This window comes from Pelobates fuscus, chromosome 7, assembly GCF_036172605.1.
Source record: "Pelobates fuscus isolate aPelFus1 chromosome 7, aPelFus1.pri, whole genome shotgun sequence".
Classification (NCBI taxonomy): Eukaryota; Metazoa; Chordata; class Amphibia; order Anura; family Pelobatidae; genus Pelobates; species Pelobates fuscus.
This window is the reverse complement of record NC_086323.1, coordinates 193,333,615-193,347,482: the sequence shown is the minus strand read 5'-3', so window position 1 is coordinate 193,347,482 and position 13,868 is coordinate 193,333,615. Positions and strand designations below refer to the sequence as shown.

At 36.1% G+C, this 13,868-nt stretch overlaps 1 protein-coding gene across 4 annotated transcripts in view; it reads left to right on the top strand.

Moving 5' to 3' along the window:
• Window positions 1-4,732: 4,732 nt before the first annotated feature.
• The window catches only part of LOC134568422 (oocyte zinc finger protein XlCOF7.1-like), a 91,358-nt gene continuing 82,222 nt past the window's right edge, over window positions 4,733-13,868 (top strand). For 3 of the 4 annotated variants that reach the window (XR_010084034.1, XR_010084033.1, XM_063427003.1), the window contains exon 1: window positions 6,134-6,233. The gene's annotated coding sequence lies outside the window, so the exon portion shown is untranslated. Of the gene's footprint in view, window positions 4,781-6,133; window positions 6,234-13,868 lie in introns of those variants that run through there. The other variant, XM_063427004.1, reaches the window with a different exon arrangement.

The following is a 13,868-nucleotide window of genomic DNA, read 5'->3' as shown; positions in this document are numbered from 1 at the left end:
ATTATACAGAGCAACATGTTTATTATCAGTGTATAGATACTCAGTATTATAATACAGAGCGACATGTTTATTATCAGCGTATAGATACTCAGTATTATTATACAGAGCATCATGTTTATTATCAGGGTATAGATACTCCGTATTATTATACAGAGCGACATGTTTATTATCAGTGTATAGATACTCAGTATTATTATACAGAGCGACATGTTTATTATCAGCGTATAGATACTCCGTATTATTATACAGAGCGACATGTTTATTATCAGTGTATAGATACTCAGTATTATTATACAGGGGGACATGTTTATTATCAGTGTATAGATACTCAGTATTATTATATAGAGCGACATGTTTATTATTAGTGTATAGATACTCAATATCATTATACAGAGCGACATGTTTATTATCAGTGTATAGATACTCAATATCATTATACAGAGCGACATGTTTATTATCAGCGTATAGATACTCAGTATTACTATAAAGAGCGACATGTTTATTATCAGCGTATACTTGTGACTACATTATTATGTGGATACTGTGGTTTATACCAGCAGTCCCCTCTAGGGGAGCTTTGCACAATGCACAGTTTTTCCCTAACCAGCTCCTCCTAGTAAGTGTGCAAGGCATGCTGGGATTGGCACACCCCCTAGATTTGCTCTCTTCCCAGTGTGTGTATGGAGTTCGGCCATGTTGGGTGAATGTTAAAGCAGGAATGTGTATATCAACAAAGGGATCGAACATAATATGTGACTTGTCATCAATAAATCCTGGCTGATTAATAGACGGTATGTTATTGTAAGTCAGCTATCATCAAACATAACAGGTACTCGGTATCATTATACAGAGCGACATGTTTATTATCAGCGTATAGATACTCAGTATCATTATACAGAGCGACATGTTTATTATCAGTGTATAGATACTCAGTATTATTATACAGAGCGACATGTTTATTATCAGTGTATAGATACTCAGTATTATTATACAGAGCGACATGTTTATTATCAGTGTTTAGATACTCAGTATTATTATACAGAGTGAAATGTTTATTATCAGCGTATAGATACTCACGGTTGTTATACAAAGCGACATGTTTATTAGTGTATAGATACTCATTATTATTATACAGAGTGACATGTTTATCATCAGCGTATAGATACTCAGTATTATTATACAGAGCCACATTTTTATTCTCAGTGTATAAATAATCTGTATTCTTATAAAATACAACATGTTTATTAATAGAGTATGGTTACTCTGTATTATTATACAGAGCGACATGTTTATTATTATTATCAGCGTATAGATACTTTGTATTATTATAGAGACTTGTGGCTACATTATTATGTGGATACTGTGGTGAATACCAGCAGTCCCCTCTAGGGGAGCTTTGCACAATGCATAGTTTGTCCCTAACCAGCTCCTGTAGTAAGTGTGCAAGGCATGCTGGGATTGGCACACCCCCTAGATTTGCTCTCTTCCCAGTGTGTGTATGGAGTTCGGCCATGTTGGGTGAATGTTAAAGCAGGAATGTGTATATCAACAAAGGGATCGAACATAATATGTGACTTGTCATCAATAAATCCTGGCTAATTAATAGATGGTATGTTATTGTAAGTCAGCTATCATCAAACATAACAGGTACTCGGTATTATTATACAGAGCGACATGTTTATTATTAGTGAATAGATACTCAGTATTATTATACAGAGCCACATGTTTATTATCAGCGTATAGATACTCAGTATTATTATACAGAGCGACATGTTTATTATCAGCGTATAGATACTCAGTATTATTATACAGAGCGACATGTTTATTACCAGTGTATAGATACTCATTATTATTATACAGAGCGACATGTTTATTATCAGTGTATAGATACTCAGTATTATTATACAGAGCGACATGTTTATTACCAGTGTATAGATACTCATTATTATTATACAGAGCGACATGTTTATTATCAGCGTATAGATACTCAGTATTATTATACAGAGCGACATGTTTATTACCAGTGTATAGATACTCATTATTATTATACAGAGCGACATGTTTATTATCAGCGTATAGATACTTAGAATTATTATATAGAGCGACATGTTTATTATCAGTGTATAGATACTCAGTATTATTATACAGAGCGACATGTTTATTATCAGTGTATAGATACTCAGTATTATTATACATTGCGACATGTTTATTATCAGCGTATAGATACTCAGTATTATTATACAGAGTGAAATGTTTATTATCAATGCATAGATACTCACGGTTGTTATACAGAGCGACATGTTTATTATCAGTGTGTAGATACTCACTATTATTATATAGAGCGACCTGTTTATTATCAGCATATAGATACTCCGTCTTATAAAAAGCGACATGTTTATTAGTGTATAGATACTCATTATTATTATACAGAGTGACATGTTTATCATCAGCGTATAGATACTCAGTATTATTATACAGAGCCACATTTTTATTCTCAGTGTATAAATAATCTGTATTCTTATAAAATACAACATGTTTATTAATAGAGTATGGTTACTCTGTATTATTATACAGAGCGACATGTTTATTATTATTATCAGCGTATAGATACTCTGTATTATTATAGAGACTTGTGGCTACATTATTATGTGGATACTGTGGTGAATACCAGCAGTCCCCTCTAGGGGAGCTTTGTACAATGCACAGTTTTTCCCTAACCAGCTCCTTTAGTAAGTGTGCAAGGCATGCTGGGATTGGCACACCCCCTAGATTTGCTCTCTTCCCAGTGTGTGTATGGAGTTCGGCCATGTTGGGTGAATGTTAAAGCAGGAATGTGTATATCAACAAAGGTATCGAACATAATATGTGACTTGTCATCAATAAATCCTGGCTGATTAATAGATGGTATGTTATTGTAAGTCAGCTATCATCAAACATAACAGGTACTCGATATCATTATACAGAGCGACATGTTTATTATTAGTGAATAGATACTCAGTATTATTATACAGAGCGACATGTTTATTATCAGCGTATAGATACTCAGTATTATTATACAGAGCCACATTTTTATTCTCAGTGTATAAATAATCTGTATTCTTATAAAATACAACATGTTTATTAATAGAGTATGGTTACTCTGTATTATTATACAGAGCGACATGTTTATTATTATTATCAGCGTATAGATACTTTGTATTATTATAGAGACTTGTGGCTACATTATTATGTGGATACTGTGGTGAATACCAGCAGTCCCCTCTAGGGGAGCTTTGCACAATGCATAGTTTGTCCCTAACCAGCTCCTGTAGTAAGTGTGCAAGGCATGCTGGGATGGATACACCCCCTAGATTTGCTCTCTTCCCAGTGTGTGTATGGAGTTCGGCCATGTTGGGTGAATGTTAAAGCAGGAATGTGTATATCAACAAAGGGATCGAACATAATATGTGACTTGTCATCAATAAATCCTGGCTAATTAATAGATGGTATGTTATTGTAAGTCAGCTATCATCAAACATAACAGGTACTCGGTATTATTATACAGAGCGACATGTTTATTATTAGTGAATAGATACTCAGTATTATTATACAGAGCCACATGTTTATTATCAGCGTATAGATACTCAGTATTATTATACAGAGCGACATGTTTATTATCAGCGTATAGATACTCAGTATTATTATACAGAGCGACATGTTTATTACCAGTGTATAGATACTCATTATTATTATACAGAGCGACATGTTTATTATCAGTGTATAGATACTCAGTATTATTATACAGAGCGACATGTTTATTACCAGTGTATAGATACTCATTATTATTATACAGAGCGACATGTTTATTATCAGCGTATAGATACTCAGTATTATTATACAGAGCGACATGTTTATTACCAGTGTATAGATACTCATTATTATTATACAGAGCGACATGTTTATTATCAGCGTATAGATACTTAGAATTATTATATAGAGCGACATGTTTATTATCAGTGTATAGATACTCAGTATTATTATACAGAGCGACATGTTTATTATCAGTGTATAGATACTCAGTATTATTATACATTGCGACATGTTTATTATCAGCGTATAGATACTCAGTATTATTATACAGAGTGAAATGTTTATTATCAATGCATAGATACTCACGGTTGTTATACAGAGCGACATGTTTATTATCAGTGTGTAGATACTCACTATTATTATATAGAGCGACCTGTTTATTATCAGCATATAGATACTCCGTCTTATACAAAGCGACATGTTTATTAGTGTATAGATACTCATTATTATTATACAGAGTGACATGTTTATCATCAGCGTATAGATACTCAGTATTATTATACAGAGCCACATTTTTATTCTCAGTGTATAAATAATCTGTATTCTTATAAAATACAACATGTTTATTAATAGAGTATGGTTACTCTGTATTATTATACAGAGCGACATGTTTATTATTATTATCAGCGTATAGATACTCTGTATTATTATAGAGACTTGTGGCTACATTATTATGTGGATACTGTGGTGAATACCAGCAGTCCCCTCTAGGGGAGCTTTGCACAATGCATAGTTTGTCCCTAACCAGCTCCTTTAGTAAGTGTGCAAGGCATGCTGGGATTGGCACACCCCCTAGATTTGCTCTCTTCCCAGTGTGTGTATGGAGTTCGGCCATGTTGGGTGAATGTTAAAGCAGGAATGTGTATATCAACAAAGGTATCGAACATAATATGTGACTTGTCATCAATAAATCCTGGCTGATTAATAGACGGTATGTTATTGTAAGTCAGCTATCATCAAACATAACAGGTACTCGATATCATTATACAGAGCGACATGTTTATTATTAGTGAATAGATACTCAGTATTATTATACAGAGCGACATGTTTATTATCAGCGTATAGATACTCAGTATTATTATACAGAGCGACATGTTTATTATCAGTGTATAGATACTCGTTATTACTATACAGAGTGACATGTTTATTATCAGTGTATAGATACTCAGTATTATTATACAGAGCGACATGTTTATTATCAGTGTGTAGATACTCAGTATTATTATACAGAGCGACATGTTTATTATCAGCGTATAGATACTCAGTATTATTATACAGAGTGAAATGTTTATTATCAATGTATAGATACTCACGGTTGTTATACAGAGCGACATGTTTATTATCAGTGTGTAGATACTCACTATTATTATATAGAGCGACCTGTTTATTATCAGCATATAGATACTCCGTCTTATACAAAGCGACATGTTTATTATTGTATAGATACTCATTATTATTATACAGAGCGACATGTTTATTATTAGTGAATAGATACTCAGTATTATACAGAGCGACATGTTTATTATCAGCGTATAGATACTCAGTATTATTATACAGGGCGACATGTTTATTATCAGAGTATAGATACTCAGTATTATTATGCAGAGTGACATGTTTATTATCAGCGTATAGATACTCAGTATTATTATACAGAGCGACATGTTTATTATCAGCGTATAGATACTCAGTATTATTATACAGCGACATGTTTATTATCAGTGTATAGATACTCAGTATTATTATACAGAGCGACGTGTTTATTATCAGTGTATAGATACTCAGTATTATTATACAGAGCGACATGTTTATTATCAGCGTATAGATACTCAGTATTATTATATAGAGCGACATGTTTATTATCAGCGTATAGATACTCAGTATTATTATACAGAGCGACATGTTTGTTATCAGCGTATAGATACTCAGTATTATTATGCAGAGTGACATGTTTATTATCAGCGTATAGATACTCAGTATTATTATACAGAGCGACATGTTTATTATCAGTGTATAGATACTCAATATCATTATACAGAGCGACATGTTTATTATCAGCGTATAGATACTCAGTATTACTATAAAGAGCGACATGTTTATTATCAGCGTATACTTGTGACTACATTATTATGTGGATACTGTGGTTTATACCAGAAGTCCCCTCTAGGGAATCTTTGCACAATGCACAGTTTTTCCCTAACCAGCTCCTGTAGTAAGTGTGCAAGGCATGCTGGGATTGGCACACCCCCTAGATTTGCTCTCTTCCCAGTGTGTGTATGGAGTTCGGCCATGTTGGGTGAATGTTAAAGCAGGAATGTGGATATCAACAAAGGGATCGAACATAATATGTGACTTGTGATCAATAAATCCTGGCTGATTAATAGACGGTATGTTATTGTAAGTCAGCTATCATCAAACATAACAGGTACTCGGTATCATTATACAGAGCGACATGTTTATTATCAGTGTATAGATACTCAGTATTATTATACAGGGCGACATGTTTATTATCAGAGTATAGATACTCAGCATTATTATACAGAGTGACATGTTTATTTTTAGTGTATAGATACTCAGTATTATTATGTGGATACTGTGGTGAATACCAGCAGTCCCCTCTAGGGAAGCTTTGCACAATGCACAGTTTTTCCCTAACCAGCTCCTGTAGTAAGTGTGCAAGGCATGCTGGGATTGGCACACCCCCTAGATTTGCTCTCTTCCCAGTGTGTGTATGGAGTTCGGCCATGCTGGGTGAATGTTAAAGCAGGAATGTGTATATCAACAAAGGGATCAAACATAATATGTGATTTGTCATCAATAAATCCTGGCTAATTAACCCCTTAAGGACGCGGGACGGTTCAGGACCGTCATCGGCATTTTTGCGTTGCCGACCGACGACGGTCCTGAACCGTCCTAAATTTAAGAGGTACTTACCCGATCGCCGTCGTTCCCCCGGCGGCGATCGGCGGTGCTCCCGTTGTGGGGAGACTGCCTGCAGCCCAGACAGTCTCCCCATGGCGGATTAGGACCCCTGTGGCCATGTGATCGCCCAACAGGGCGACCACATGGTCACAATAGGTGTCCTAGACTCTGCCTGCAGGGGGACTGTCTGTGCTGACAGGCAGTCTCCCTGCCAGTGTAAAATCCAAAAAAAATTAAAGTTATAGTGAATAAAAAAAAAATATTATTATATATGTGTATATATATATGATATATAGACATATATTATACCTATATAATATATGTCTATATATCATATATATAATGTCATGCTAAGTGTATTTTTATATTAATATGTACATATATTAATATAAAAATACACTTATAATTAATTTACACACGTATATATATAATATATATAATAACTATATATATATTGTATATATATATTATTATAAAATACGAATAATAAATAATTTAAATTAAATTTAAAAAATTAAAAATAATAATAAAAATTAAAAAAAAAATATATATCTATACGAAATGTTATTCTAACTGTATTTTGATATTAATATATATATATTTATATCAAAATACACTTAGAATGAAATTGTATATATATCTATGTATATATAAATAAATAAAAAGAATACAAACTATTCATATGTCCATATACAAAATGACATAAATAATTATATAAATATACACGTAGACTTCAAATATATAAATATGCATATATATTTAAATTCTACGTGCATATTTATGTAATATTTTTACATAATTAAGTTATTTTATTGATTGCAATTTAAGGGACCTGCCTGCCAACCCAGGCCAAAAGTCTAGAGAATTTAATTTGCTAGCACTGTATTTTACCCTGTAACGTTCTACGACACCCTAAAACCTGTACATGGGGGGTACTGTTTTACTCGGGAGACTTTGCTGAACACAAATATTAGTGATTCAAAACAGTAAAACGTATCACAGCGATGATATTGTCAGTGAAAGTGACTTTTTTTGCATTTTTCACACATAAACAGCACGTTTACTGATGATATAATTGTTGTGATACATTTTCCAGTTTTGAAACACTAATATTTGTGTTCAGCAAAGTCTCCTGAGTATAACAGTACCCCCCATGTACAGGTTTTATAGCGTTTTTGAAAGTTACAGGGTCAAATATATGGGTCAAATATTTTTACATTGAAAATGACCAGGTTGGTTACGTTGCCTTTGAGAGCGTATGGTAGCCCAGGAATGAGAATTACCCCCATGATGGCATACCATTTGCGAAAGAAGACAACCCAAGGTATTGCAAATGGGGTGTGACCAGTCTTTTTTAGTAACCACTTGGTCACAAACACTGGCCAAAATTAGCGTTCAATTTAGTTTTTTACTTTTTTCACACACAAACAAATATGAACGCTAACTTTGGCCAGTGTTTGCGACTAAGTGGCTACTAAAAAAGTCTGGACATACCCCATATTGAATACCCTGGGTTGTCTACTTTAAAAAAAATATGTACATGTGGGGTGTTATTCAGCGATTTATGACAGATAATAGTGTTACAATGTCACTATTGATAAATTTTAAAAATATATGTTTTGAAACCGCAATATCCTACTTGTACTTATAGCCCTATAACATGCAAAAAAAATAGCAAAAAGCATGTAAACACTGGGTATTTTTAAACTCAGGACAAAATTTTGAATCTATTTAGCAGTTTTTTTCACTCGCTTTTGTAGATGAATAAAAGATTTTTCACATAAAAGTCAAAAAACATGTATTTTTTTTCAATTTTTCATCATATTTTTTCATTTTTTAAAAATTAAATTACATGAGATTATATAAATAATGGTATGTAAAGAAAGCCCCTTTTGTCCTGAAAAAAACAATATATAATTTGTATATGAACAGTAAATGAGAGAGCGGAAAATTACAGCTAAACACAAACACCACAAAAGTGTAAAAAGATGCCTGGTCGCAAATGTACAACATCGCAAAAAAAGTCCAGTCCTTAAGGGGTTAATAGACGGTATGTTATTGTAAGTCAGCTATCATCAAACATAACAGGTACTCGGTATTATTATACAGAGCGACATGTTTATTATTAGTGAATAGATACTCAGTATTATTATACAGAGCGACATGTTTATTATCAGCGTATAGATACTCAGTATTATTATACAGAGCGACATGTTTATTATCAGCGTATAGATACTCAGTATTATTATACAGAGCGACATGTTTATTATCAGCGTATAGATACTCAGTATTATTATACAGAGCGACATGTTTATTATCAGTGTATAGATACTCAGTATTATTATACAGAGCGACATGTTTATTTTTAGTGTATAGATACTCAGTATTATTATGTGGATACTGTGGTGAATACCAGCAGTCCCCTCTAGGGGATCTTTGCATAATGCATAGTTTGTCCCTAACCAGCTCCTGTAGTAAGTGTGCAAGGCATGGAGCTGCTGGGGTGAGTAAGGGTGCCCAGGCTCACTCCCCTGCTTCAAAATCCGGCTCGCGGCTTGTTTCGCCGCTTAAAATCTCGTTGGTGGCGCCGGGGAAATCCCTCCCCACCTCCCTCCCGGTCTCCCATGCTAAATCGTATGCTTGTGCGGTCGCGACCCGCTCGCGGCATCCAGAGAGCGGCGGGACCGCGGCCGCACTAGCCGACACCTCTGTGTGCGGCTCAGAGTGCTCCGAGCACTCAGCATGCTCGGAGCACAAAGCTGTGTCTCCCGCGAGCGGCAAGGACCACCCAGCAAGCAGCTCGCGGTCTCAGCATAGAGCAGCCCGGTCACTCACTTACAAAAGTGACCGGGCTGCAAGTAAAGGGGAGGGTAGTGTGAGGTCTCGCTCCCCATCCTCGGCCTCCAGGTTGTCGGTCCCGGTGGGGGGGGGGGGGGGGCTCTGCTATCCGACCCACAATTCTTAAAGGCACAGTAAGGCCTATGGAAAGCCCAGAAGTTCAAAACATGGAACTAGGAGCTGAAATGCTCCAAACAAGTACTTTCTCTGCACTACCACAGAGAAAAGGTCATGATGCCATAACAAAGATGGCTGCCAGACCAGACATTGTATATTCCACTCCCAAGATGGCCACTGCCACCTCCAATATGGCTACCACCACATTTATGGCTTCGACTTACAATCCTAATATGCCACCTGAATTGGCAGATGATCTGCCACCATCAGCTGGCATGATAATACAACTCATTAAAGATTTGAGAGTCGATCTGAAAAACGACTTTAAGAAAGACTTTATATGGAGCCATGGAGGGCATTAATCAGCGGACGGAAATAATAGAGAATAGATTGCACTCTCAAGAGCAATCTCACCTGGACTTGGTTGAAACTGTAAAAGAGCTTCAGAAGCAAGTACACCAACAAGCGGAAAAGTTAGCGGACGCCGAGGATAGAAGTAGGCGTAATAACCTAAGGATCAGGGGGATCGCTGAAAATATAGACTCTCTGGAATTACAAAGTTATTTCCAGGCAATGGTGAAGTCAGCTCTACCAACTGCTAAAAATACGGATCTGCTATTGGACCGCATCCATAGATTGCCTAAACCCGGTAATGCGCCTGCGGCTGCACCCAAAGATGTGATAGTGAGATTTCACTATTACCACATTAAAGAGGAATTTCTGGGTGCAGTACGCACGTCAGGTCTCACGGGGGACTACAGCGGTATGAAGGTCTTCCAAGACTTCTCTGCCCAAACAATGAGGCGACGCAGAGAATTTCAACTTTTTACCGCGGATCTAAGACGAAGAGGGATAAGATATAGATGGGGATTCCCGGTCAAAGTCCTTTTCCGCATGGATGGCAGGAATGTCATAATCACGTCGCCTGAGGAAGGAATGGAACTCTTCCAATCCATGAATAGAAGTCAGGTATCGCCTCATAGACTCTCGCCATCTACTCCTCTGCAGGCCAGCAAGAGAAGCAAATCGGACACTTCCTGAGTTTCCAGTTCATAGAGCTACAGTCTTCATTTTCCACGGTCGCAAATCGTTCGACACTTCAAGTTAAGATGTTCTTCCTATCTTCACTAAGGATTTTATTTTTATATATACACGTTTATTTTCATGATTTTTTTTTTTTCTCTATTGATTTTTATGGCTTGGTTCTGAGAAAACTTTATCTCTGCAACAGGCTTTCGAGTCCTGCTCCAGTCTGGAGATTTAGCGGGATTACTTTGAATTTTGACTTGTTTCTCCTGGTTATGATATGCGACTTAACGGTTTCTATCAGAAACCGATTGGACCACTTAAATGTTTCCAAATTTTTACATTCAATATTATTTTATGGTCCCTTGGTTTTTTTTACACATTATTTCGTATTTAATTTTATTATTTTTTTATTGTTCTGTGATTTTTTTATTTTTATTTTTTTATTTTTTTTGTTTATTTATATTGCTCCCCTTGTATCCAGCAGCCTTCTTTCCCCCGAACCTGGGCCTAATACCCTGAGATGGAGAAACTTTTTTGCTCTCCCTCATGGCCCTTTTTCACTGTTTGTTTGTTTCCCCTGATAAGGGTATATACCCAAGTTTTTTGTACCCCGTTGATATTTTTTTTTTTCTATTTTCTTTGATCATCCATCCTTTAAAATTTGGTAGAAATGTTTCCAGACCACGAATCACAGAAATGCCTCATACAAAAATGCATATTATGTGGCATCAGCGACTTGCACAAATTTGTTTATTTATTCCTGTACACACATGTACACATCTTGAGTTTGTTGTGACGTTATTGTTGGATGTTTCTTTATTGGAAGGCGGCTGTTCGGACTCTCACAAAGTTGAATATTCCTTTACTCTTTATCAAGCATTGCTGTTCCATAAATTATGGTTTTAAAATATATGTCATTTAATGTGAGAGGCCTGAACACCGCCCACAAAAGACGCTTACTATTCAAAGAAGCAAAATCCAACAAATCAGATGTCATCTGTGTACAGGAAACGCATTTTAAAAATGATAAAACACATAAGATTATGTCAAAGCTTTTCCCAGTCCAATATCATAGCACTTATAAATCCAAGTCTAGAGGTACATCGATTTTCTTCCACAGGAATATAGCATGTTCAACGAACAAAGTAATGACGGATGATGACGGGAGGTATTTAATATGGATAGGTTCACTTAACACTATTGAATATACCATAGTGAACGTGTATTTTCCCAACACCGGTCAGTTGCAGTTCTTTAGGAAATTGATGGACTTAGTGGGTGAGAATGTGAGAGGCAGCTTGGTAATGTGTGGCGATACGAATTTTGTTATGGACGGTGAATTGGATAACGCTAGGGAAGACAATGATCAACAACATAGAGGGGACAGCGACAGATTAGCTAACAAATGTTCCAGATACATGATTGAATGTGGTTTATATGATTCCTGGAGACTGATGCATGAGAATGAAAGAGATTTTACGTATTATTCTGTATCTAAAAATATGTATTCCAGGCTGGACAGGTTTATGGTCCAGAGCGCTTTAATCCCGCACATCTTGAAATCTGATATCTTAGACATTAACTGGTCTGACCATGCTCCAATCATAATGCATATTGACGAAATTGTTTCCTCAGCCCCGAATAGATCCTGGAAGTTAGGCAATTATTTATTAAACGATGTTGTGAACAGATCATTGGCGGAGAAAGCCTTGAGCTATTATTTTTTGGAAAATGCCTCACCCGAGGTTCCTGGCGAGGTGTCTTGGAATGCGCATAAGGCTGTATTAGGAGGTCATTTTATTTCTAGAGCGACTCACCTGAAGAAACTTAATAGCAATAATTTAAGAACATTGGAAAAAGAATTGTACAATTTGAATCAGGCTAATAAATTTGGTCCCTCGTCTTCCCTATCAGCAATGATAGGAGAAATTAAGGCTAAAATTAACAAAATTAATTTAGATCGTACATCTCTTATGGTGAGACGTCTCAGGAAAACATTTTACTTAAAAGGCAACAGGGCCTCTACTCTTTTGGCATCCAAACTCCGGCATGTGAATGCACAATCAAAAATAGCGTATTTACTTGATGATCAGGGGCGAAAAGTGTTTCATCCTACTAAAATCAGTGACATGTTTGCAGAGTATTATAGTAAACTTTATAATTTAGAATGTGATTCGAACCTTACCCAGCCTTCTGCAACAACCATTGATAAATTTTTAGACAGAGTGACATTGCCTCGGCTGTCTCTAGGACAGAAAGCTTAGAATGTGAAAAATCAGCAAAAGAGATAGCTGAGGCGATCAAACTTATGCCATCCGGAAAAGCCCCTGGTCCCGATGGATTCACTATTTTATATTATCAAACTTTTCAAGAAATTTTAATTCCCCACATGACCAAATTATGCAATTCCTATAAGTCCGGGGGAACGATGCCAGAGGAGTCCTTGTGCGCACGAATAGTCACCGTGCCAAAACCGGGAAAAACTCCCGATAGATGCCACAATTTTAGACCCATTTCCCTAATCAATAATGACTCAAAGATTTATTCTAAAGTTCTCGCAAATAGATTAACCAAATTAATCCCATTGCTAATAAATAAGGATCAAGTGGGTTTTGTAAAGGATAGACAGGCGCCCGACGGGACTAGAAGATTCATAAACTTGATTCAGCACATCAATATGACCAAAACGACTTCATTGCTTCTATCTCTAGACGTAGAGAAGGCGTGTGACAGGATACATTGGGGATATTTATGGAGAACGTTAGAAAGATTCAACATACCATCATCTTTTATCACAGCAATTAAGGCGCTATATTGTGCACCTTCCGCCCATGTCTCAGCTTCCGGTTTCACATCTAAAACGTTTTCTCTAACCAATGGGACGAGACAGGGGTGCCCTTTATCTCCAATTCTATTTGTTTTAGCAATAGAACCCCTGGCTGAACTAATTAGAACAACCCCACAAATTGCAGTAATTGTTGTTAAAGAATCCGCTCACAAAATTGGCCTGTTTGCAGATGACATAATTCTAGCTGTCAAACACCCAAAAGAATCTTTGAGCCACCTAAAAGACATTTTAACTCAATTTGGCGAGGTATCGTACTACAAATTAAATG